General features: G+C 37.0%; 1 protein-coding gene across 3 annotated transcripts in view; it reads right to left on the bottom strand.

The window, feature by feature from the left end:
* The window catches only part of KCNIP4 (potassium voltage-gated channel interacting protein 4), a 437,812-nt gene that overhangs the window by 226,690 nt on the left and 198,006 nt on the right, over positions 1-13,116 (bottom strand). The gene's annotated exons all lie outside the window — the stretch shown is intronic.

Raw genomic sequence — 13,116 nt, 5'->3', positions numbered from 1 at the left:
ATTTACATTGTATCCTTGTTTAATTATCTTTAAGTAACACGTTAGTTAACTAATAGTCTAGCAAGTACAAAATAAAAAGCCAGAAAAGAAAGCCTGAAATGTAGCTTTCATGCTTATTAGGAGATTTAACCAAATTACTATAAATTACTAGTCTCTCTAAAAATAATGGAATGCCTTATTCTGATAAATGCAGGGAAAATAACAAAATCTATTTGATGGAGTATCCACAATGTTTTTTACAAGTATGTTATAGTCCCTATAAAAGGTAATCTATGAATTGAAGGTACAAAAGTCTATGGAGACGAGGCATATGATGATATGCTCCTAAGCTGAATATTTACATGCCAGCTGTAACAATATTAAGTTAGTGAGGTCAGAATAAAGCTGATCCATCTTCTCAATGAGATGTTAATAGATGAGTTCAGTAAAAGAAAAAAACATGGCATATTACTACATGATACTTAAGTAAGTGTGAAAGCTTCTGAGATATTCCTGTAATCAAAAAATGCTAGAAGCAGGGAAGGTTAGCAGACTGTGGTTTTATCTTTTTTTTTTTTTCTTTTTTTTTTTTTCCCTCTCACATGGGGACAATTTTCAGTGATCCAGAATAAATTCAGAAGACATTTTGAAAAACTGCACAATTTACAGGGAGTCATTCCTCATTCTGATGACTTACATTGATGAAACTTGTTCTGTGCATGAAGCTTTGAAATCTGTCCTATTCCCAATTCACTACTTCATATTGTTGCAAAAACAGTAAAAGTGTCAAGGTAAAAATTTAATATAATAATTATCTGAAACTAGAGCAATATTTTAGTGATCACCAGAAATGATGCACCTACCTCTGCTGATAGTTAAATGTATATAGACCTTACATTTCAAGTTTCAAATGGGATCACTGAAGTTGAATGAACCCCTAGAAAACACAGTCTATGCAAGAAGACTTAAAATATAGCCTGTAAAAAACAGCTATGAGAGAAGCACCTAATAAATATATTATTATTTTTTTAATAATCCTGCAGGCTCAGAATGATAAAGTATGATTTTAAGGGATCTCATGAAGCCACCTAGTCTAGTCTCTTGCATTATACTTATATCACTCCTAACAGACATTTAAAAAGAAACATTAAAATAATTAGAGCCCCTGCCAAAGTACTGAAGTATTTTTTCACTCTTTAGAAAAAGTGAATCTGCTCCCTCACCCAGTATTTACCCAAAATTCCCCAGTCTCTTTTGCTGCTATTTGAACCCATTTCTTCTCATCTTAGTCATGCAGCTCTGTAAATCTGTCTCTCAACTGAAGCAGGTCTGGTCTACAAAAATGAACTGAAGCAACTGAAATTCTATGAAGCAGTAACATAATTTCCATATGTCCTTCTTAGAAAAACATCTTACTTATGATCCTTTGGTATATTTTTTAATCAGAAAATTGAATATCTGAAATATTCAAGCTATTTTTAAAAAGTTTTCCAAAAAAAGGCAAAAAGGATTGCAAAACACATTTTTCCCATAAGTATAGAAAATTCAAAATCATTCAGAATAAATTCTAAATTATTTCATAGCCTGTGGAAAACATAACCCATATTAAAACTGGACTACTGACTACTTCGCTTTTACAATGTAATCTTTCCCCTATTTTTCCCCATTTAGATAAAAAATTTCCCTAGGCATTGACTGTGTTGTATACATTCAGAAAATCATCCCAGATGTATCTTAATCTAAATAATAAATGCCAATAAAATGAAACAAGGAATCCAAGCTTTCTTTTTAAGTGGAACATGACTGAACTGAAAGTCCAATGGGGACATGCTATTTAATTTGGAAGTCACTGAAAACTACTGTTTCCATAGGTTTATCTGGACCTGTGACCTCAAACTGAGATCAGCTGCAAACAGCAAAATTATTTTAGGTATGCAGTGTTTAGCAGAGGTCAGCATGACACTTACAAGTCTGTACTGTGGCCAAGTTCACTGAAAAAACAACAACAACAACAAAAAAACAAAACAAAACAAAACAAAACCAAACCAGCACTTGGAGACTCTTATTCTGTTTGCCCATTGCACTGGAAAAGAAAGTCCTACCAGAAATCCTGCAAATACAGTGAATGTCTGTACACAGTGATTTTGCATTTTGACCTCTGTATTAGTTGAAAGATAAATGACGTTAGGGGTAGTCATAGAGTTCCTGACTTGCTAAAACAATTACATATCTTGTATACGTTATTTATTCAGGAAAACGTAGTGTCTGTTTTATGAAATCAATTTAGTATTGATATGGCAGTTCTGGGTAGACAGACCACTTAATCTGTAACACGTCTAAACCAGGACACCAAAATTCAGGGAATTTTGATCAGAAATACATATTTCTGACCTCATGAACTCTTCTGGAGGAATTCAGTATCCCAACAGAGAAACTGCCCTGTGTTGAGGGAGCTGCTGCCAGATACTCAACATATATATAAAACATTCTTCTCTTGAATGTGTTATTTCTGGGCGGAATGAGCCCTAAATAATGGTCTCATTGCACATTAACAGTTTATGTGGCTGGATTTCAATTCCACATAATTTATGGAACACTAGAGAGTTTTATTACAAGGTTCAGGAGAAATTAAAAGAAAATCAAGTACAGATGAAGTATGGGTCATCCAAGAGCAGAATTCATAGAGGTACTGGAAAGCAAAATAGCATCTGTTACAGCATCCAAAAGACAGACGGATTTCCAGTGCATGTGTTTTCAGGAAATAAAACAGTTTGGCTGAGTTTGAACTTTGTCATGTTAGACAGGGAAAGAGATGCCCCTCGTAAGTGGGCTAAGAATCATTGAGAAACACTTTTGCCTCTGCTTTACTGTAGACCCAATCCCATTTTCAGTGCTGAGAAAGCATAACATGAGATTTCATAGAGGTCAGGGGAATAATATGTGTGAGATAATGTCTCTCCTTCTTTTCACAGTGGAAGGAGCTCAGCTAAAAAGAAACAAACAAGCAAAACCAAATTAAAAGTAATGTAATCTATGTAATCTGTAACACAATCCATAAGCAACAAGACCTATTATAAAAAACTGCTGGGCCCAAAGTTGCTGGACTTAATTTACTATTAGTTTGTAATATACGGTCATTTCCAAAAGTACAAAATGGGTGCAAAATTTGAAATAATAAATGTTTTATTCAGCACTAGAGTAAATACCAGCATGCCACTATGAGAAGGATGGTGATCAGGGTCAGCAGAAGGCTACAGAGAAAGACTTCTTTTTTTTTGAAACAGAAAGTAACTTATTTGAAGGTGGTCGAAACAGTTTTAACCTCAGATTTAACCAAAAATGAAAGTGAAAGGACAGAATAAGGCACTCCATGCTTTTTCTCTCCAGATGTATTCTGGCCTTGTGGTGTGCTGGCTCTGTTTTTGGGGAGCCTGTGGTGACAAGGAACTTTCCTCTGTGGAGCACTCTTCCATTGCTGGAGCTTTAAGGTGGACTGTTTGGTTGTGTTACAATTACTACACATTCCTCATCATGCAACTGGTTAGTAACTCGCACAGAGGACAGAACTAGGTCCTGCATGGAGGCATTCCTGTCTTCCTGTGAGCAGTACTGCCGACTACCATAGCTGTGGGTCATACCAGTCCCTTATGCAGAATTACTGGAGTTGCATTGTCTTGTAACCAATTTAATCTTTCACACTTGCATCAAATGCAAATAAAACGCTGCTGTCTGACAGAACTCTCTGCTCATATTGGCATATATGTCATCTCTCATTAGTAGACTTGGGCCCAGCTTTTGTAATGAGTGGTGAAAGAATACCATTCCTAGCTGCTAGTATCTGCATGGGGCAGCACCAAGCCTAATGGAAAGCCTGCTTGACATAACTTCATTTTCTACAGAAACAGATAAGTAAGGAACCTACATTTAGTCCATTATTCACTCTGAAAACAGGCACCTAGTATTTTGGATAAATGTAGTCAGAAAGACTCAAGTATGATTAAATTCTTAAAAGAAAAAAAAAAGGAGAAAGAGAAAGAGAGAGAGAGAGAGAGAGAGAGAGAAAGAAAGAGAAAGAAGGAAAGAAAGAAAGAAAAAGAAAGAAAAAGAAAGAGAAAGAAAAAGAAAGAAAGAAAGAAAGAGAAAGAAAGAAAGAGAAAGAAAGAAAGAAAGAAAGAAAGAAAGAAAGAAAGAAAGAAAGAAAGAAAGAAAGAAAAGATAAAAAACAACTTTGACTGAAAGCCAGTGCTTTACTTACACTGGGCTATTTTAATGGGACAGATAATACCAAATAAAGGATACTCACAAACAGAATTCAATTCTGTATTGCTGCTTGCTTTAGCACAGGCTGATGGAGTGCCTTAGAGTGCCTTTACATATTTTAAAATAGAAGGTAGATGAATAGACATGCACCTCCATTTTTTAAGTGGGATAAGTCACAGTTCTCGAATCATTTTTCTTTTCTTTGCTCCCTTCTTCTTAATTTAAGACAATATTTGTACATTTTATTGTATCCTTATCAAAGTTCTGTGAGCATAGTTAATCTCACTTCATGTGATCAGAATAAAAGCAACAATTACACTGTGAAAAGTAATAGATCTCATTGCAAATTAATTTTTTGAAACAGATAATGAGATCAGGTGTTTTACCTTGAGAGGAATATTGGCAAGTAACACTTTTCTGGGTAAACATCTTTGTCTATGAGTTGGATTCTATGTAAAGAAAAAAATCAATTTCTAGTATGTATTCACTTCACCAACTCATTCTTGGTGTATTCTCAAAATTGGTTCATTTCTCTATATATACACACTTCACATATTGTAACCAATAATACATAGGCCTGGACGCCTACCCCAGAATCTCAGAGTATTTTTCATAAGTGTTTTGCAGGAATATTTGTTCACCTTTAGAAAGGCAAACAAACTAGAAGGTAATGAGCTGCCTCTCAAAACACAGCTATAGAGCCAAAAGTATGACCTGTATATCCTTTTGTCTTTCTGGTATCCAGTCTGTCTGCTATACTACAGCTTAAAGTATCTGTAACAACACTCTATAATTTTGTTGCTGCAATGTCTATAATTGTTTTGAGTGTGTTAGTCTACTGTGAAAGGTTGAAACAGAGAAGGTAGAGTACAGCTCTTGCTGTGAAAAAAAATGTAATCTGGAAAAGGCACAAGCAGACTCTTACTTTATAGAATAACTATGGAGTTAGGATTAAAGAGACTCCAAAACTCTTTGAAATTTGTCACTGTAAAGCTAAAAGTTTATTCATAAGGAGTCCAAATCATAATGGTTTAATCAACTGTTGAAGCTCACAAACTCCTTAAAATTGAATGTGTTAAAAAACTGACTACATAGATTGATGATTGTGCATTTATTTCTACCTGCTGAGTTCTCTAGCATAATATTAATTATGTAAATAATTTAACATTTTGTTTTAAAAAATTATTCCATGAATTCTTTTCACTCTGAAAATGAGATTTGCACCTTCACTTGAAATCTTTCATGTCAAATAGAGGATAAAGAATAACAGGTTATTAAGTTCCCAGTTCTTATTGAAGAACATTTCTCTCTTAAATGAAATGTTCTGACTGAAATGGCATGGGATGCTACATGGAAGAGAGACTTTGGCAGTTAAAAATAATCAGGAATGCAAGAATTCAACTTAGCACTGCCTTAGTTCCAGCCTCTTCCCAATGTTATCCAAGCACTATGAGGAACAACTGGAAGGACATGATTCTACTTATTGTTTGTTATTACTTCCCTTTTTCCTCATTTTGCACTGCATTTATTGGGCTAGATAAAGCATTGGAGTTGACAAACTTCAGATTGCTACTTTTTGGGAAGGATAAACGGGCATTTTAATAACAGTCTCTGATTTCTAAGGAACAGCCATATCAAAATCTTTTAAGTGTTTAGCTTTCTAATGATATTGACTGTGAGAAAGCTTGGGAGCACTTAGAAATAACAGGCTGATAAGCTTTTAAGTTCATGCACACAATCTACAGGTATGATGAGTTTTGATTTGAAATGTACAAGCTGTTGAAACACCTTCTGGCAAATGCATAATACAATCCCCTAAAATTTTTATGACTAATTAAAAAAAAATGGATTTTGCTGTATTCTAAAACTGACCCATTGCTACATATACAGTGAATCCACTGAGCTGGGAAATGTCCTACCAGCCATGCCTGTGCTGCAGTTGATCTGTACAGGTGCAGTAATTTCCATGACAAGGAGAACCGTTTGGGCTTTTGCACTGAACTACCCACAGCACAATCACACAGTGAGGACCTGCTGCCAAAAAACTGACCCGAGCATGTTTGGTGGCCATTTATCCAGATGTTATCTTGACTGGAGCTACATCTTCAAATGGGCTACCCTGTGTTTAGAAGCTTAAAAAAATTGTCGTATCCTTCTTTTTTCATCATCACTAAAACTTCCAGATAACCTGTGGCACTCTGTAAGTTTAAGAGCTTCAAACAAATTGCAAATTTGTGAAACTGTTTTCAGGCAAAGGCATACTTCTTAATTCATGGAAGAAACAGATCTTCCAACAATTCATTTGACTCAGAGAAAGAAAAGACCATTCTAGCGGGATCTGGTTACTTCAGTTAAAATTATGGCACAGTAATGAGCAGTAAAAACTATGCCAAATTAAAACATTGAGATGGAAAGTGAATTTTCCATAGGCCCAAATTAAAGTGGAAAAGACATTTCTGAGATTGAAGCTAATGAAAAATTAAGTAGATTTGCTTCCCCACCCTTTCCCCAGGCATTTATTTGAAAATCTTTAGTGACTGTGTGTTAGAGAGCAAGTGAATGAAACATGGCAGAAGAAATTCCAAGGCAGAGAGACAGAATGTGATGGATTTCTCTGCATACTATCAGAGAGGTCTAAGGGAATCTGATTGAAAATTTCACCTCTGCTATTTGGTTTATGGTCAACAAAATTCAAGAGAAAAGGAATACTCCTTTGGGACTTGAGTACTGAGAAAAGGAGAGAAATTATTTGCTCCAGAAATTAGACACTTTGAATATTGCTATTTACTTACATCATGTTTTTGTCTTTAATCTGAGTCTTATGCAATAAAAGAACTGGAAAGAAGACAGTCTCACTGAGAGCAGTGAGACTACAGCCCTTGTCAAACTTCTCCGTTACTTGGTTATGAAAACAGGAAGATATAAAGGAGAAAGATTCTTATCACTACATCCACACTGTGTGTCAACAGGTGGCAAAGTGAAAGGGAGCCTTAGAAGCCCTCTGTCCCTCTCCCTTGCTATCTGTGAAGAGGAAAAAATAGAATGCAATGTTCAGGTGTGGAAAAAAGTGAGGAGCAGTTTGTGGAAGAAGCTGTGGGATGGTTGCATTAAGCCAGAAGGTATTTAAATTGAATTCTCTATGTATATAGCTGAGGGAGAAAATCATACTGAAATGACAGAAAAGAAAAAAAGTTCAGAGATAAAAGGATACTACAGGGACTGGCTGAACTGAAGGGTAGGTGAGAAATGGAGTGCTTGTAGACCACAAAGAAAACAGCTGAAGAAATTGAATAAGAGATTTCACATCCGCTCATTTTCTCTGCCTTGATTTTTTCCTTCCTTTTGCTTTACTCACTGGGGACCCTTCCCTCAATTTCTCACTGTAAGTACGATATTAGAATTTAGACAAATGAGCACTTATTTACATTTCAAGTTTGCATATCTACTGCTTTTTGCCTTGGCAAATGTACCTGCATTCTCCTATTAGAATTTATGGAATATACACAGCTACCTAAATTATGTCTGACAGCTTCAGTTAATGTGGGCAGGTAGATTTTACACTATGAAATACACTTCATCCATAACAATTAAAGTGTACTGCACAAGTTACGTGACCAAGAGAGATGAAGGGAGTATAAAGAGTTAAAGCTTCCATGGTAACCTTGGCAGTGAGGATGCAATTGGCTCGCTTGGTCCCTTCTGTCACATCTTGATTCCATGCCAACAAATCATGAACTGTCCATCATTTCACACATCTATTTTTAGAGCATACTCAGCTGCTACCAATAAAATGATAAATGATACATGCTCACAGAGGGCTATTGCTGGTCGCAGAAAGGGCTGTTTCCATCTGAAATGTAAGCTGGAGCTTTGGAGTAAATCACCATGACAAAGGTACTGACCTTCAGTAAAGACAGACTGGAGGTTTCGGTCAAACTGCCCTTTGCTTTTCTTAGCAGCAACTTGTTCCTAAGTAAAAGCAAAAAAAATCTATGCCAAATATGACCAAATACATCTGTAGCTATTACAGGAATTGTTCCAAAGGGCCAGTACCTCTGCAGACTCACTCTCAAGTGAGAAGCATTTATATAGTGCCTCATCTACACTGAAGTACCTTCTCTTTTGTGCTTTAAATAGAAATGCGTGCTGGTATTTAAACAAGACCACTGCAAACACAGAATCTTTAATAATGCATTTTTCTGGGAGACAGCTCTGTTCATACAGGATGCCCAATACTCAGACAATGAACAGAAATTGCTTATGATGTACCATTCATTGCTGTGTCTGTGCTCCAACAAAAATAAAATAAAATAATAGAGAGAGAGAGAGAGACAAATGGGAGGAGACCATTTAATGGAAAGAGAAGCATGAAAATAACCTTTCCTCAGGTGATCAGATCTAAACCAGCAGAAGTCGCATCATACTATGTCATACTATGACAGGGAAACTCAACATAAAACATTCAACTTAAAATGTTTTCAGTGCCTACTGATGGTAACGCCTCAGAGAAGTATAGGAATACTTCAGTGTCAGCAATATTCATAATTCTGCTTCTCTCTTTTAGTTAGATGTTCTTCATTTTTAATCCATATTCTGATTGGTCTGCGTTTAGTTTGCCTCGCTCCAGCATCGCTTGCTAGACTTCTAGACATGGTTCCAAAACGTCGCATAGAATTCCAGACCTACTTTTATATACAAATCCGGCACACTGAATTATTTCATAATATTTCCTGAAGACATATAGCTTCGTCATTTCTCAGCACAGAAAATTATTTAATATTTTACAGGTCAATGAAACTTATGAGCAACTACTTTTGAACTACTTTTTATTCCTATTAACTTTATATGATTTAAAATAAGGAGAATAAGGTCTTTGGAGAAGGGACTGTAGATAATTAAAAATGTAATCAGTCCCCAAACTATTGGAATCTTACTCTTACTTGAAAGCATTTGTTGTTGTTGTTGTTTTCTAAATAAAGTCAATTTTCTTTTAGTGTTCAAACATTTTTGTGCATATATACCAATATACTTATTATACCTAGGACAGGAAACTGCAGTTCTCAGATGGTTTTCCTGACTGGCAGAATATATTCTGAAAAATCAGAGCTATATTATTATTATAATTCCTCTATTTCATTTGTTAATCTGCCCATTTATTTGACAGCAGAGAGCTTTTTCTTCCAACCAGTAAATTACTCTTTTAATGTATTATTCTTGACTTACACTAGAATAAAGCTTATTTTTAATATATAGTCTCTATATCTTTTCCCTATATACCTTCTCAGAAAGAAATAAAAAATAAAAAATATTGATGATTGAGGTATTATTTGGCTTTTATATTACTTTTTTTTTTTTTAAAGGATAGATGAAAATGCACAACTGATTATGTCTTATGTCTGAATTACCAAGGAAAATTCCATCAAAGTCATTCACCTTTTCTTCTGCAAAAGAAGTTTTACTCAGCTACACACAAGGTTCATTTCGGCATTTAAGAAAATGTTCCTGCTTCCATGCTACTGTGGAGCACTGGTATTAGAATTATGCTAATGACATTGCACAAGAGTGGTTCGCTTGCAGCTAACTTAACTGAGAGATGCTGCATATACTTACTAATTAAAGTAATCCATAAACTTCTGGTTAGGCATTAAACAACAACAACAACAAAACAATTCCACAAAACAAATCATAGAATATGCTACAAGAATCTAGCTAAATGATAATTATAAGTTAATCATAAGTGTATTCACCCCTTCAAATACAACATTCCTTTAGTATATAAATGAATAGACACACAGACACAGATTTCTAGGTTGGAAGAGACCTCAAGATCATCGAGTCCAACCTCCGACCTAACACAAACTACTCCACTAAACCATATCGCTAAGCTCTACATCTAAACGTCTTTTAAAGACCTCCAGGGATGGTGACTCCACCACCTCCCTGGGCAGCCCGTTCCAATGCTTAATAACCCTTTCAGTAAAGAAGTACTTCCTAACATCCAACCTAAAACTCCCCTGACGCAACCTGAGCCCATTCCCCCTCGTCCTGTCACCAGGCACGTGGGAGAACAGACCAACCCCCACCTCTCTACAGCCTCCTTTAAGGTAACTGTAGAGAGCGATAAGGTCGCCCCTGAGCCTCCTCTTCTCCAGGCTGAACAATCCCAGCTCCCTCAGCCGCTCCTCGTAAGACTTGTTCTCCAGACCCCTCACCAGCTTCGTTGCCCTTCTCTGGACTCGCTCGAGCATGTCCATGTCCTTCCTGTAGCGAGGGGCCCAAAACTGAACACAGTACTCAAGGTGCGGCCTCACCAGAGCCGAGTACAGGGGCACAATCACTTCCCTAGCCCTGCTGGCCACATTGCTTCTTATACAGGCCAGGATGCTGTTGGCCTTCTTGGCCACCTGAGCACACTGCTGGCTCATATTCAGCCGACTATCAACCAATACTCCCAGGTCCTTCTCGGCCAGGCAGCTTTCCAGCCACTCATCTCCCAGCCTGAATAGAATTATGTCGAATTACTCTTCTCTCAGTCATTCCACATATTGCTTTGGCACCAGCATGCATTAATTTTTAAAGCACATTAAAAAGTTTACATTTTTTTCAGTCTTGCAAAGTCACACAGGCCCTGATTATTAAGCTGACATAAGGGCATAGCAGCATAAGCTTCCTGTTCATCAACAGGATCAACAAGGACAGAAGGACTTTCACCATAGTTATAAGGCACCCAGTTTACACATCGGAGTCACCTCCACACCAATCCAGGTAGGTATACAGGGCCATTTCCTAGGAAACACCATTTCATGAAGAAGAAAATCAAATAAAAAATAGTACCCCTGCAATCCTTTGTTAGAGTATGTCAAATTACATTGAGTGGATGCTTTGATTGCACAACATCTCTGCAAAATTTTGGTTAGCCGTTCCTACTGTCAATTTCAAAAGTTATAAAGAGAAGAAAGTGAATGAAATGAGGAAAGAGGAGAACAGAGAGCTGTCCTGCTACTCACGAGGGAAGAGGGAATAGCCATCCTGACCTGTTCACCTCTCCAATCCCTCCTGCTCTTCAGTAAGGTCCCTCACAGAATCACAGAACAGTTGAGGTGGGCAGGGCCCTCTGAAGGCCATCTGGTCCAACCCCTGCTCACACAGGGCCACCCAGCGCAGGCTGCCCAGGACCATGTATAGGTGGCTTTTGAAAATCTCCAAGGAGGAGACTCCACAGCCTCTCTGGGGAAGCTGTGCCAGTACTCGGTCACCTGTACAGTAAGGAAGTGCTTCCTGCTGTTTAGATGACGCCTCCTGGTCAGTTTGTGCCCACTGCCTCTTGCCCTGGCATTGGGGACCACGCAAAAGAGCCTGGCTCCATCCTCTCTGCACTCTCCCTTCAAGTATTTATAGACATTGTTGAGATCCCCCCAACTCTCCTCTTCTCCAGGCTGAACAGTCCTAGCTCTCTCAGTCTCTCCTTACAGGAGAGGTGCTTCAGTCCCTTTATTGGACTCTCTCCAGTAGGTCCATGTCTCTCTTGTACGGGGGAGCCCAGACCTGGATCCAGTACTCCAGCTGTGGTCTCACCATTGCTGAATAGAGGGAGAAGTCCTCCTCCAGGAGGAGAGGGAAAGGGACTTCTGGCCACCTTCCAGTCCCTCGAAGATGACTGTTGAACACAGACAACTGAAATTACCAACCTATCCTTAGAAAATACATTTTATATATTTATAAAAATTTATTTACTCTTTAATATTCCTTTTTCATTTAATAAAAATAAAATCATTTGTAATTAAAAAAAAAAAATTAACCATTCAGCTGCATGCTGGCTATTCTGCCAGCACTTTGTATTTTGTGTGCCACTCCATATTATTCTCTGAAAATACTGATGCGCAATTGATGGAAGAGTTCATTTATGTATTATTGATAAAGTACATATGTATAATTTAAATTCCCTAACATATCTACCTGCAACTCACAGGTAGAAGTAGTTCTTTGCTCCTCCAAAAAGCTAGATTTATTAACAGAATAAGTTTCCATGTGAACAAGAGTGGTAACATGAGCCTTTTAGAAAAAATATTTTCTTGATATAAATGGATAAACATGAGCCTACTGACGCTATCATTAATAATTTGGAATATTTGCATAAATGTGAGCAAAGATGGATGACTTTAAACAACGGTCACTAATTAAGAGACTCAAAGAAAGAAAGGACTAATAATAGTTTGTAAACCAAGATAGGCATATTAGCATACTGTATCTCATATCATTGTGGTAATGTCAGAAAGACAAATAGTCCTGATTACATCTGAAGCAATACTATAACTAATGCAATCAGTCACAGCAAGGGACTTTTTTTTGCTGTTCATTTCTTACATAAACTCTGATTTTTAAATTAGGTCTGTTGTTGAAATATACGTGTGTATGAAAATGAATAAAATTTGTTGTAATAATAAAATATGCTAACTGAAGGATCTCCTTGCAACTGAATTATTAGTAGCCATTTCCTAAAACTAGCTAATCATTATGCAGACTTCAGTCTAAGACATATTGTTAGAAGTGAATGGCAGATCATTAGGAAAGTCTGTTTTCCAGAATTCTTGCCAAAAATCTTCTCTGACTGAATATTTGCAAGATTATTTTGAATTAGCCAAAGGCTGAAAAATTAGTCACAAAGAGGTAATAAAATGTCATTTAACTCCAGTTAGTGCTGCTCAGTGCTAATTAAAGTGTTGCAACTATTTTGAGTTACATGCTTTGGGACATGCAGCGTGTTAATTCCTGAAAACTAGCAGAGAGGCACAGGTGGTATGTAAATATTCTGATAATTTTTCTTTGGATGAGCCTCTGAAAAGCAGTGGTCCCACTTTCCAACGACTTCTCAAATAT

The sequence above is a fragment of the Cygnus atratus genome, chromosome 4, assembly GCF_013377495.2.
Source record: "Cygnus atratus isolate AKBS03 ecotype Queensland, Australia chromosome 4, CAtr_DNAZoo_HiC_assembly, whole genome shotgun sequence".
NCBI classification, from domain to species: domain Eukaryota; kingdom Metazoa; phylum Chordata; class Aves; order Anseriformes; family Anatidae; genus Cygnus; species Cygnus atratus.
The sequence above is the reverse complement of the archived record's forward strand: the minus strand, read 5'-3'. Positions and strand labels throughout refer to the sequence as shown.